Raw genomic sequence first — 15,315 nt, forward strand, 5'->3', positions numbered from 1 at the left:
GGCCAGAAATCCCAATAGAAAAATAGTCAAAGAATTTAAATACTCAAAAAATAAAGTACACAAATTGCCAAAAATATCACTAGCTTCATAACTCATCAGGAAAATGCAAGTTTTAACCAAAATGAGATATACAAATACATACACATACACTCCCGATATTCATTAAAAATTTAATGTAAAATAGAAAATGCTAGTGAGAATATGAAACATAAGAACATTGATAGACTGTCACTGTAAATGTAAATTGGTACGGGTAGTTACCAATACATAGAATCTATGTCTCACAACTATATTCCTAGGTGCATTCCAACAATAAGTCACATATTTTTCAACAAAAGGCATATGTTTGAAATATTGGGAACTCAACAAGAGCAACAGGGAGATTGAGTTCCTATTATTCTAGCAGTAGAATTCATTGTATTTCTAAACTGAAATCTACTCAAATGTCTATTGTCAAAAAGGTAGACAAATTATGCTACATTCATACAATGAAATATTTTACAATCATGAGAATAAATATAGTACAAGTAAACACAACAAGAGGTATGAATTTCACAAATATAATGGGGGCAAAAGAAACCAGAAATGAGAACCTGATAGTCAATTTATGTTTCGGTTTAGCTAGGCTTTAGTCCCCAGTGTTCAATCAAAAACTAGTCTGGGTGTTGCTCTGAAGGTATTTTTGCAGACGTGATTAAAGCCCATTATCTGTTGACTTTAAGTAAGAGAAATTATTTTAGATGATTTGAATGGGCCTGATTCAATCAGTATAAACTTCTAAACAACAAAACTGAGGCTTCCCTGAAGAAGAATTTTGCCTGTGGTGTAAGGCTTTAGCCTTTGGTTAAGGGCTTCAGCTTACCCTTCCTAAAGTGCTAGCTTAAGGATTTTAGACTTCCCTAGCCTGCCTCCCCAAATCATGTGAGGCAATTTCTTGTAATAAATCTTTTTATGTATATCTTATTTATTTTGTTTGTCTGCTTGAATCCTGACGGATACAAATATTTTTATATAAAGTACAAAAAAGGGCAAAACTAATTTATGCTGTTAAAAATTAGGATAGTGTTTACCGTTAGTGTAATGTAGTAACAGGAAAGGAAAAACAGTTACCTTCTAGGTGGCCAATAATGTCTTATCTCTTGAACTCAATGCTGCTTAGATGGTTATTCACCTTGTTAAAATTCAACATGCTCCAAGCTTAGTTACTATATACACTATGCCACTTTTCTGTTTGTTAGACTTCAGTAAAATGCGGGAAAAAATTTTGGGATTGTGAGAATCTGAGAGCTCCCAGGTAGGGTGAGCAGGGTGCATTCTACTCAGTAGGAGACATTGCCTAGATGCTGATAAAACTACTTTTGTGGTGCAAGAGGCTGTTTCTTTGAGTGTTGAAAGATTTTGGAGGGTGCAATCAACTGGCAGTATTGAGGCAACATGTAAAGAAAGAGTAAACCAACAGATTGAAGGAATTCTCTTGTCCTTTCTTACTGCCTTCCAATATTTCTTTAGTAAACTCCTATTTTCAAACCTAATAGGAAGCTGCTAGCAAAGCAATCTGGGCCTGTGGTTTGCAAAGTTCTTGCCTCAAGATCACAGAAGAGAGAAAGGTTGAAGAGTCGAGAGGTAATAATCCAAAAAAAAAAAAAAAAGAAAACAATGTTATAGAGTTTTTGTGAGGATAAAATGGGACAATGCATTCAAGGTTCTTAGCCAGTTTTTGGAACACTTTTACATACCAAAAAAAAAAAAAAAAAGAAAGAAAGAAAAGAAAAAAGAAATTAGAAGTTATGCATAATATTATAAACAGGACTTAAGGAACATCAGATGTGATTGGGCTAAAACATTTGAGTAGGTAAAATACATTAAGTTCAGTGTATAGACACATTTATTTGTTCTCTCAATATATAACAAATAGTGACAAGGCAAGTCAGAGAAAAAACATAAGAAATCCATGGGACGAGTCATTTACCAATATTGTAAGGAGACAAATTGAGGCAAGAAGTTTATTAGTTTCTTTAATAAGGGGCTTTAACCTTCTAAGCTCTCCTCTAGCAAGAGTAACACTTGACCTCAAGAATTATTAGTCCAGTTTTTTAGAAATAGTAGTCTGTTAGCATCATTCTAACTCTGATAATTGATTTTTGCAGTACATTTATCCCTTGAAAATAAAGGATGTTGAAAGATTCTGATAATTTCAAATTCAGAATTAATAAATATCAAAAGAATTTTGCATACAGAGAAAGCTACTCTATCAGTCAACTTAATATTTGCTTCAGGAACAAAGAGTTCCCAAATTGTAGCACCTTACAATAAAATATTGTTATATTTCTCACTCCTATTACATGCCACTCTTAGGTCACATACAGTTATGCTATAAATATTCCTTAACTAGTACCCAGGATAAAGGCTGAGCCCATATCTGGGATGTTCTGTTAATGTAGTAGAGAGAAAAAAACTATGAAATTAAAAATGACTCTTAAAATTTTGTCTGGGAAGTGAAACAAGTTACTTTTGTTCTTATTTTATTATTATTTTTTAATTTTAAATTCCAGTATAGTTAACATACAGTGTTATATTAGTGATTCAACAATTGTTCTTATTTTATAGACCAAAACAAGTCATGTGGACAAGTTTGACATCAGTGGAGCAGGAAATTGTAATTGTTGGACAAGGAAAGGCAGTGGATATTTTCAACAATATTGAAATCAACCATAGCTACTAGAAACTAGCACTCAGACAAACCATAATTGGGTTACTAAATTATGACCTCAAATTGTTTAAGAGTCAGGTCATTAAGACCTTGGTGCAGACTTCATGTAGATATTAAAGATACATACATAACTGTTTCACAGAAGATGGGTGAGGAAGTCAACCAATGCTTCACAAAGATGTGAGAATAATGTGATAGGGCAAAAAACTCAAAGAAAAATGAAAATGGAAGTTAAAAAATAAACATAGATTGAATGGAATGAAAATTTAAGAAAAAATAAAATGATTAGTAATTTTTTTAATTTGATACTAAAAAGATAAAGATCAGAAAATAAGAAAAGGAAACCTAGGGAAAAAGAAAATGACGATTTAAATTCGGATACAATTAAAAAATAAAGATTACATAAATATGCATTGTCCCTATTATCTTCAGTTTACAATTTTGGAGGAGCTGATGTAGGACTGGAGAAAATTCCAAAGGATAACAGTAAAAACTGGTAGTAGGACTGGAATTCATTTCCCTGTTTCTAAAACTGATGGTTAGGTAGGAGAAGTTTAAAATCCTGGGAACTCAACAACAGCAACAGAAAAATTGAGTTCCTATTATTCAATCGTAGTGCTGGATTCAGGATAATGTTGTTGAATACTGAAACTTTTTACTATTATTAATGAACCTCACCCACAGAAGACAGGAAACAGGAAAAGAGCTGTGGCTGGGGGACATCATTTTGTATTTCATTCCTGGATTCCCATTTGTTTTGGAGCTCTGCTTTATGAAAGGGGACTTATAATCACAAAATAGTTTTTAGAACTTAATCTTGAAAGAGACCGTAATGACTAATTTTCTTTGGTGTTTCACATTTTCATGAAATAGCAAACTGGAACATAAAAACATAGCAGTAGCAATGGAGATGATTGTTTTGGGGTACTGAAGTAGGAAACTGCAGGTGAAACTTGAATTTTGACAAATTGAGCCAGGAAATTGAGAATTATTTTGAATGATGACATTATTTTTCATGAGAAGCAATCAGACCAAATGGGATCCAAAAGTGGACAAGTCTGACTAAAGGATAACACAAAAGAGAAAGGAAAGGAAATTAAAATTAAACTCAGATAAATCTGAAAACACATTCCACAGAGACATTCCTCATGAACAATGAATATGATAACTATATTATAACTACCTGTGATTTTTATTTTAAATGATACCCTTTCCTCTATTATCTGTCTCATTCTTCTTGGGGTAAACAAATCTCTAAAGGTTGTGGTGGTCTATCCTTTCAGACCTCTGACACCATCTTCATGCAAATATCTGTAAATTCTTAATATACTAAGAATAGCTTTTTTGCTTGCTTGCTTCTGTCCTTCCTCTCTCCCAAGCTCCCTCCCTCCCTTTCTTCCTTCCTGCCTTCCTTCTGTCTTTCTGTGTTCCTGAAAGTGATCATCATTTGCTTTTAAAAATTAATAGCACCTTATATATTTGGCTTTTACAGGTATATTGTATTTTTCCAACATACTTTTTCAACATAAATTACACATGAACATAAATCCAGGATAATTGATATAGAAGGAACTCATTGCCTTTAACAGCTGAATAATATACTATAAATTGGCTAGAATTTATCTAACAATTCTGTTACACAAGACTGTGTTAACTCTTTCTGTTGGTTTAGGTCTTATTTTATACCCTACAATAATATTTTATATATTTCTTATATAAGTCCTATTTATTTCTTGTTAAGTGACTTCTAGAAGTTTTATAGTTTTGGGCACTATTGTGAATGGAATAATTTTTCATTTTTCCTTCTAACTAATCATGACTCCTATGGAAAAAAATTCTTATATCTGGTTACCTTATTAAATTAACTAATTAATAATAAAGTATTTTATTATGTTGATAATCATATTATTTCCAAATGAGGACAATTATCACCTCTACTTTATGATATTTTTGTAAATTACTTTGCTTTCCTTTTAAATTTTATTACCTAGAAACAGCTCACAATGTTGAAATATAATAGTGTTTCCAAAGTTTCATAATGCTTTTAGAGTTATTCACATCTGTACATAGGTTTTCATTAAATATTTAGCCATATTTATATTGTTTCCCTCAAACCTGTTTTACTTAAACGCTTATTTTAAAGTAAAATAGTAGAATATGTAGTATATTTATAATATTGTATGCAGTTATAAAAAAGAATGAGTTACATCTACCAATTTAATAAAAGCTGAATTTTGTCAGGTGATATTTTCTAGCATATATTATGAAAATAAACACCTTCTGTCATTTTTCTTTACTTATTGCATTATATTCATCTATTACTTGATGTTGAATTATCTTTCATTCCTGAAATAAATGCTATTTTCCATAGGATAGTTTAGTAGCAATTAACCTAGGATATTCATCATATTCCTAATGAATTGTTAAGTTACAAATTAATCTACAAAGAGTATCCATATGTTATCATACCATAATTATTGTTAAAATATAACAAGTGCTCCATTAAAAAAATTATGTATTTGCATATTTGATACCATTTAATGAGTACTTAGATACTTTGATGGTACAGATATTTTATTTCATACATTTATATTTGTATTTTGAATTGAGTTGGATCTGGATAATAATTCTGAACATTTTGTAAGTTTGTTGATAGCACTAAATGTGTTCACTTGTGTAAAGCACTTAGAGAAATGTTTAGGCATAGTAAGCATCAAAACATGTTTACTTCCTTGTTGGTTTTCTCCATCCATATTCAGCTGCTTTGGTGGTGGCCAGACAGAGGCAGAAGTTTGGGATTTACAAAGAATAAAGTTTTCCCAAGTCAATAAGACTGAAGGAAGAATGAAAAAAATTGAGAGTATTTGTAGGAGAGTAACGATAATTTCCTTCATAGTGTCTAATTTGGATGAGCACAATAGTGAGAACAGGAATAGATGATGGAGAGGGAAAAAGCATTGAGATCAATGGGTTTGAAGACCTAACAGTGTAGAGGAGTTCCATATTCGGTGTTCTAGAATAAAACCTATAAAGAAAATGGGGCGAGGGGTGGTGTTTGAGAGTGATATGCTCCAAATCCAGATAATGGAGGCAGTGTGAATTTTGGTGACGATGAGGTATAGTGCCCATAGGAGTAAATACTTGAGATGAAATAGAAGTCACTATCTTTGGAAATTAGTTTATCAAAATTCCAGATAGATTTGAAATTATCAATAATAATGATAAGACCAATGGTAGGGAAAAAAGAGTTATCTAGGGGCTAAAATATTTGGTGAATAAAGAAGAGCAATAGGGAAATGAATGGAAAAAAACATGAGGAAAGGTTAGCATATGGTATAGTCAGAAGAAATGGACTCCAAAGCACTGCGGTTGACTTTATTATGAATATCCTCACTGTCCTCATTTTTATCTTAACTAGCTTTGTCACATTCTGGAAGTGGTATTTAAAATTATAACCACCCATAAGTATATCTTTGTCGGGTCCTTGATACATTTCTGAAAGTATTTTCTTTTTATGTGTTACTGCTATTGTTGTTCTACATAAAAGGTTTTATGGTGTTTGTATTTTTTTCCTAAATTATACCTTTTATTATTACATAATCTTATATATAGTATTTATTATTACATAATTATTACATAGCCCAGTCTTCCTGGGTCCAGCTCTCCCACTTAATGCTTTGACCTTATATTTCACATTTTTTGCTATCATATTGCTACTCAGGTTTTTTTCCAGTTCTGATATCTCTATTCTTCTATTTAACCATTTTTTTTTTTTTTTTTTTACTGCTCTGCTTTAGACATTTGTTATTATTGTTGGTGGTGTTTATAAAAAAAAAATCTCCTATCTTGTTTTTTGTTGTTGTTTGTTTTTGTTTGTTTGTTTGTTTTGTTTTCTTTTTAGAGAGGGAGAGGGCTGGGAGGGGCAGAGGAAGAAGGAGAGAGAATCTTAAGTGGGATCCATGTCCAGTGTGGAGCCCAACGTGGGGCTTGATCTCAAGATCCTGAGAGCATGACCTGAGCTGAAATCAAGAGTTGGACACTAAACCTATTGAGCCACCCAGGCACCCCTATCTTGCTTTTCTTTAATGTGGACTTCGCTGTTTGACTGTTCTGTTTTTCATTGTTACTGGCATAGTAAATACTGATTATTTTCTTTCTGTTCTAATTTGAAAAATTTCCAAGGATTAATTATATCAATTAAATTATATTTTATTAAGATTTTTTTAATATAGCAGTTTCAGGTCACAGCAAAATTGAGTGGAAAAATAAAGAATTCTTGCATATTTCCTCTCCTCCTATACACACAGTCTCTATTGCCATCAGTATTCTGTGTAGTTCATTTGTTATAATTGATAAACCAACATTGTCACATCATTATGAAAGAAAGACCATATTTTTGTTAGGCTTCACTCTTTGTGATGTACAATCTAGGAGTTTTGACAAATCTGGGATGCCTGGGCAGCTCTGTTGGTTAAGCGTCTGCCTTTGGTGCAGGTCATGATCCCGGGGTCCTGGGATCAAGCCCTGCATTGGGCTCCTTGCTTAGCAGAGAGCCTGCTTCTCCCTCTGCCTGCCACTCCCCCTGCTTGTGCTCTCTCTCTCTCTCTCTGACAAATAAATAAAATATTTAAAAAGAATTTATCCACCATTTGACATTTATCCACCACTATAGTATCTTGCAGAATACTGACCTAAAAATCCCTGTGCTTCACCTATCCATCCCTCCCTCCCTTCAAGCCTCTAGCAACCACTGATCTTTTTGTTGTCTCCAAAGTTTTGCTTTATCCAGAATATCATCTAGTTGGAATCATACAGAATGTAGCCTTTTCAGATTGACTTCTTTCACTTAGTAATAAGCATTTAAGGTGACTCCATATCTTTTCATGGTTTGATAACTCACTTCTTTTTCGTGCTAAATAATATTCCAAAGTTTGGATGTGCCATAGTTTATTTACCCATTCATCTATTAAAGGACATGTTGCTTGCTTTCGAATTTTGAATAAAGCCATTATAAATACAAACATGATGGAAAAGGATAGGGAAGTGACTACATCTATATCTATAGATCTATATTGATACAGATCTCTCTCTCTCTATACATATATATATAGTGAATTAGTTATACTCCTTCTGGCAGAAGTGACTGTATCCATATCTATATCTATATATTTATAGATCTATAGATAGATGGATAGATAGATGATAGATAAAAGAATAGGAAATATTATATCTATGTCTGTATATCAATAGGTATATATATCTATATATCTATCAATAGAAAGAAGTGGTATTTAAAATTATAACCACCCATAAGTATATCTTTGCCAGGTCCTTGATACATTTCTGAGAGTATTTTCTTTTTATGTGTTACTGCTATTGTTGTTCTACATAAGAGGTTTTATGGTGTTTGTATTTTTATATATCAATATAATATATATACAAATATATACAAATTTGTATATATCAATAGATATATAGACATAGATATATCTATACATATAGAGATAGAGATCTATATAGATACATATATCTATAGATAGGTAAAAGGATAGGAAATGACTATATCTATATTTACATCATCTATATATCTATAATTTATATGTCTATATATAGATATATATCTATATAGATATGTTGATAGATAAAAGGATAAGAAGTAACTATATCTATATCTATATATAGATATATAGAGAGAGTGGGAATGAATTAGATATTCTGCTTCTAGCAAAAGTAGAGTAACTAATATCAACTAATATTGTCATTGAAAACAACTATAAAATCTGAAATTAAAACAGAAAAGGAAAGAATTCTTTGATGGGACTGTGTAACAACTACTAGGGCTGTGACTTGAGCATCTATTCATCACAGGTAGCATTAAAACAATATAAAGATAATCTAAAAAGTAGAATAGGGTATTTGTAATTATATATTTGTAGATATACATACACACACAAATGACAGATGATTCATCTGATGAATAACTTTGAACCAAAATATATAAGAACAGTTATAAACCACCAAGAAAAAGACAGACAACTCAAAATAAAATGGCAAAAGATTGAACAGGTTTTGTTTTTTTTTTTTTTACAAAAAAGGTATTTTTTTAAATGGCAAATAAGTATATGGAAATTGCAAAGTGTCATGAATTATTAGAGATACGGCAATTGAAACTACTTTGTAATAACTCTACACCTAACAGATTGGGTAAAGCAAAGAACCAAAATGACAAGTGTGGAAAGGATGTGGGGTAACTGTAACTATCATATAATGTTTTTTAGAATGTGAGCTGGTACAGCTATTTTAGACAACTCTATGGAAGTGTCTATTAAAGATGAATATGTGCATACCCCTTGACTTAGCAATTCTTATACTAAGTATACACCCAAAAGAAGTACATGCATATGTTCACTGGTAGAAATGTACAAGCATGTTCATATAGGCCTTAACCATAAGAGTCCAAAACCTAAAATACATCAAATCTCTACCAACAGTAAAATGGGTAAGTAAATTATGGGGCTTTCATAAAACGAAATGTAAAGTACTAAAAGAGAATAAACTATGTGCAACAATAAGGATGGATCTCTAAGCATATTGAGTGAAAGAAGCCAGGTACAAAAGAGTGCATTCTTTATAGTTGCCTTTGTAAAAAGGTAACAAACAGGTACAATTAATAAGGTAGAATCCAGGATAATATTATCTTTGGTAGAGTTAATGACTGGAAGAAGGCTAAAGAGTCTTCTTGAGGTATCACTACTATTTCTTGTCTTGACTAGTGTGGTATTTTCTTAGGTATGTTCACTTGTAGAAATTCATCCAAGCTATACTTAAAATTTACTTTTTTCTTCATATCACAATAATATTATTTATATCAAAGGAATGTATGTGAGGGGAATAATTAGGGGTAATTGTAGTGGGTGAGGTAAGAGGCAATATTTGTTTGAGATAAGTAGTTGCAGTGGAAAGATAAAACATGAGGAGGAACTAAGATTGACAGGTCTTGTTAAATAACTGGACGCCAGATGACAGGGAGGAAGATTTCAATGTGTCTGTTGACCCTCTGTATCCATCCTTTTTCCTCTAGTAGGCTCTGTCCTTCATTGTAACTGTTAAAGAAAGGTAAATTATTTAAGGCAAAAAATGGCAAAAAAAATGGCTAAAGGTTTATAATACCTTAAACCAATTCATAAAATATACCAGAAAAAATGAGCTTTACTATTTGCCAATCATTAGCCTCCATAATCATCATGTTCATAAGAAGAAAAAATAAAGCAATATAGATTCATATGAATAATAGGTTAATTCCACAGACTGTGATAATGCCACCAAAGAAGTTCTGAACTCACAGGCACAGATTGTCTTCTATGTAGCTATAGGGACCAGCAGAATGGAACTTCTGGACCTTCTATTGGTTTTTATAGCATGATTTTGCATTGTGCAGTGATTTTTCAGGAACCTGTTTATTGTATTATAGGACAACTGATGATACTTTCATCGAAATCCAAGGCCCTTAAGACTCTTCTTTATTGGATTCTGCCTCTCTGACTGAATCTATTACCACATCTGCTCTTACCCAGGTTGTATTAGCTCTCATAATGGTCTTCTCTCTCTTCTTTGAAGCTATTTCCTCTTTCCTTCTTTAAATATGCTGAACAAACTATCCATTGTATTTAAAGTACTATTTCTTAAGATATTGGAATAGCTGCCTCCTTTTGTCATCCAAATTTCATGTGAAATGTCACCTAATTTGAGAGATTTTAACTGGCCAAACGTTTTAGAGTAATTCCCCATTTTTCTTATTGTGATGGATTGTTTTCCCCCAAATTATCCCCAAACTCCAAGCCACTTTGTATCCACACACTTTGCAATAACACTTAATTTTTTTTTCCATTAAGAGTTGTAGTCTGAGTTGACCTTGCTTTGACCAGTAGAATGGGGAGAAAATGACAAGATGTCAGTTTCGAGCATAGTCCTGAAGAAACCTTGTCTCTTGAGACCATGTGGATAGGCCCAGGATAGCTGCTAGATAATAAAAGACACATGGCCTAATCACACTTGTCATGCAAGCTGATAGCAGGCCAGATGTCAAATTATCTGCTGTGGCTATCCTGGATGAATCAGCTTTAGTCACCTTACCAAGTCTCACTGGCAAGTGCAATTGAGATCAACTGAGCCTGGCTCACATCATCAAAGCAGTCCAAATGAATCATAGGCTCTAAGCCACTAAGTTTGGAAGGGATTTATTATACAGTAATAAATAAATGATATGAACAAGTGTTTTATTTTTTTATTGAACACTTATCACTACTTGATATGGTTTAATTGTTAATTAATTTCATTACTGCCTTAAATGAAATTCTTGTCTTTTTTATTGCTTTATCCCCAGAGTCTAGAGATACACATACATCTGTATCTATATTTATATCAATAACTATATCTATTTTTATTCATCTATCTTTTGTGAAGAAGTGATTTCAAAGAATGGTGACCAAACTATTATCATGATTTGCTTAATTTTGAAGATTTAAGCTTCTGTTACATTGTGTTTACCTTTTTCTTCTTTTTCATGTAACATGTGTTTTAAAAATGAAAATTATTTTTAAATCATTAATTTATTCTCAAAAATGAATTATTGCAGAAGTCATATATAAATCTCAATTACAATAATAATTGTAAATGGGTTAAATTCTTTTATTAAAAGATAAAGAATATTGAATTACATAAAAAAATATTTGAATATATAAAGTATATATGAAAGAGACCTAAAAACATGATTTGGAAAGGAAAATACTAGAATTATATTAAAAATATGTCAGGCACCTTTAACTAAAATAAGATAAGATAAAAAATTGATATTAGAAAGATAGAATTTAAAGGAAAGATGTTAAACTCATTTAAAATATTAAAGATGTTAAAACTCATCAGGTTTTACTTAATCCCAAAAGAATCACTTCATTTTGAAGAAAAGCATAAGTACTATGAATATATGGCTTTTGTGAACATTTTTGGATAAATACATAGAACTGCTATTAGGAAACAATATTTTATAGAAATATAACTGAGAACAATGCCCTAAAAATAAGAGTCAACAATAGAATTTGCTCCAAAAAATATAAGGATAAATCATATAAATAATAATAAAATCAATAATTAGATTTCATATATATGAGTATTTTATTTTTTTTAAAGATTTTATTTATTTGACAGAAAGAGACACAGCAAGAGAGGGAACACAAGCAGGGGGAGTGGGAGAAGGAGAAGCAGGTTTCCCGCTGAGCAGAGAGCCCGATGCGGGGCTCCATCCCAGAACCCTGAGATCATGACCTGAGCAGAAGGCAGACGCTTAATGACTGAGCCACCCAGGTGCCCCATATATGAGTATTTTAAATGGCAGAGAAGAAATCAAAAAGTTCATAATTTTCACAATATTAAGATAAAATATTGAGAAATAAAGAGAGTAAGTAAGCACAAAAAAGGAAAGCAAGGAAAATGGATTAACTTAAAAAAATGAAAAAGAAGGATAAAAAGAAAATAAATCATGAGTCAAGAATGAATGCAAATTAGAAAAACATTATAGCATACAATAGTGGGATGTGGCAAAATATATATGTAAATAAAAGTTACAATTCTAAATATTTTAAATATGAAGTGAAAAAGGATAAATTTTTCAAATCCAACAACCAACTAAATAAACAGGACAATGAATAGTAAAAAAATATAAAATAAAAATAACAAAAGTGAAGTAGAATAGGTACAAAGAAGACATAGGTAATTTACAAAAAATAGCACTAATAACAAATATAGAAAATAGGTCTTCTAGGCTACAAATATTTGAGATATTGCTTGCAAATAAAATAATGGATAAAGAAAATTACAAATACATATAATATCAATGAGTAATGTAATATAGCTCTATGGATTAAATACATTTCAAAAACAAAAGAGGATTATGTTAATCAGTTAGCTATAATTTAAAAATCATAATAAACTGTAGAATATTCTAAGGAAATAAAATTTATCAAAGTTGAATCAATTAAAGAGACAAAATTTAAATATATCACTATCTAGAAGAAATAACAAACATCACAACAGCAAATTTTCTTTCAGTACCCCTGTATGATACTGATTTCAAACTGTTTCATATGAGATTTCATAACATTTTTAGACAATAAATTAAGCTACCTTATTAAAATTGCTTGAAAAAAATAAAATTGCTTGAGCATACAAAACAGTTAAAAGGATTTCTCACTGTAGTTTTGAACTCTGCATATACCTTATAAGCTTTTAGAAAGAAGCACATTTAAAAGCACAGACAAAACTCTGTATAATATACTAGTGAATTAAATTAAGTACCACGTTCAAAATTAAATATACCAGGATCAACTTGTGTTTATCCCTCAAATTCAGGGATGATCTAATTAGGAAATTCATTAGCTACAAATTAGATTAGAATAAGCTAAACATAGATTTGATCAAATTCAACATCCATTCCTAGCAAAACAACAAAACCAGAACAGGCTATTTTTCCAATATAATAAAATAAGAATTTTATCAAACCAAAAGCAGTAATCATGGTTAATGTTTAAATGTTCCACTGACAAAAACGTTTCTATAAAAAATCAAGAACAAGACTTAGGATGCTCACTCTTACCCTAAATCAATGACATAAGAAAGTAAAATAATAAAATAAATATTGAAAAACAAGAGAAAACATTTTAATGTTGTGTATTTGATTGTCTATCTGAGCAGATCAAAAAAGGTTGTTAAAAATATTGGTCTGTTTCAAAATATTTCAAATGCAACTTTCCTAAATAAAAGAAATAATCAGCTATCTAAGATGATAATAAATGATCCCATTAGCAAAGTTGTCCAAAATAAATAATAAATTTAATGACATCTATAACTACACTAGAGAATACAAATTTAACTGATGGACAAAATAATTTATTTTATGTATATATATTTTAAAGATTTATTTATTTGAGAGAGAGAGAGAGACAAAGTGAGAGAAGGAACACAAGCAGGGGCAGTGGGAGAGGGAGAGGCAGGCTTCCCGCTGAGCAAGGAGCCCGATGTGGGGCTCGATCCCAGGAGCCTGGGATCAGGACCTGAGCCAAAGGCAGATGCTTAACAACTGAGCCACCCAGGAGTCCCTGGACAAAATAATTTAAATAAGTGTCATGGGATAGCAAGTCCCTTGATAAGAATGCTCAATATTGTCAAAAATATATTCTTCTCATATTAGCCTATTAATCTATTTATTAGGTTTCAGTGAACATTTCCATTAAATTTTAAAACTGGAAAATAATGATTCTTAAGTTCATCTAGAGGTATAACGTAAAGACTCATTTAAAAAAGGATGATGGGGGCGCCTGGGTGGCTCAGATGGTTACGCGTCTGCCTTTGGCTCAGGTCATGATCCCAGGGTCCTGGGATCGAGTCCCGCATTGGGCTCCCTGCTCCTTGGGAGCCTGCTTCTCTCTCTGCCTCTCTCTCTCTCTCTCTCTGTCTTTCATGAATAAATAAATAAAATCTTAAAAAAAAAGGATGATGGGAAAGCTTGATATTTCATATAATAGGCAATAATTTTATAACAATTGAATCAGTTGGTGCAATTATTAATGAAGTTTTATAGTATATAATAAATATCAAATTTAAATTCAGGAATATATTCAAGCATAAAATATAAACATAGCATTTCTTTTCAGTATGTAATGGACAGATTTATCTCAAACTTAATGCCAAAACAAAAGTCAGTGGTATCAAATATTTAATATGAAAAATTATATGTATAGGCTCGTAAGAAGTCCATATAGGTAAATAACTCAATGGTCATCAGGTGTGAAATAACATTTAAAATAAAGAAATCATTTTGCTGTATAAAAAGCAAAAACAAATCCATATGATGAAAGACCATAATTATTAAAAGGAGACAAACATTAGGAAAACCATTGCAACAAATATAATAAACATTGGGTTAATGTCATAAATATATAAAAATACTGCTGCAAAAAAAATAAGAAAAATTCAGTTACTCAATTTTATCATCCACTAAGTATATCACAAGTTGAAATACAAAGACTAATGTATTTACAAAAACATATCTCACTATATCCATGTTAATATTTAATATATTATTTAAGGACTACATATTAATAAATGTGTAGTAAATGACAAGTGAAATCTAAGAACAAGCTGAAATTAAATAAGAAGGGATAGGCTTAAATACATTTTTTTTAAAGATTTTATTTATTTGACAGAGAGAGACACAGCGAGAGAGGGAACACAAGCAGGGGGAGTGGGAGAGGGAGAAGCAGGCTTCCCGCGGAGCAGGGAGCTTGATGCGGGGCTCGATCCCAGGACCCTGGGATCATGACCTAAGCCAAAGGCAGACACTTAACGACTGAGCCACCCAGGAGCCCCTAGGCTTAAATGTTTTTTACATCTAAGGTTAACATTACAAAGTTAATTAAAATATTATGCATTTTACAATGAAAATTTATAACATGATGCATGTGCAGAAAATATTAAAAATGTAAGCTTTCATAACAAATTTATATACAACTTAGTTATAGAAGACAGTGTAAGAATGTACAAATAAATGTATA

Source organism: Eumetopias jubatus, unplaced genomic scaffold (genome assembly GCF_037043125.1).
Source record: "Eumetopias jubatus isolate StellerSeaLion01/CBP00866 unplaced genomic scaffold, mEumJub1_p1.0 scaffold_1, whole genome shotgun sequence".
NCBI lineage: Eukaryota > Metazoa > Chordata > Mammalia > Carnivora > Otariidae > Eumetopias > Eumetopias jubatus.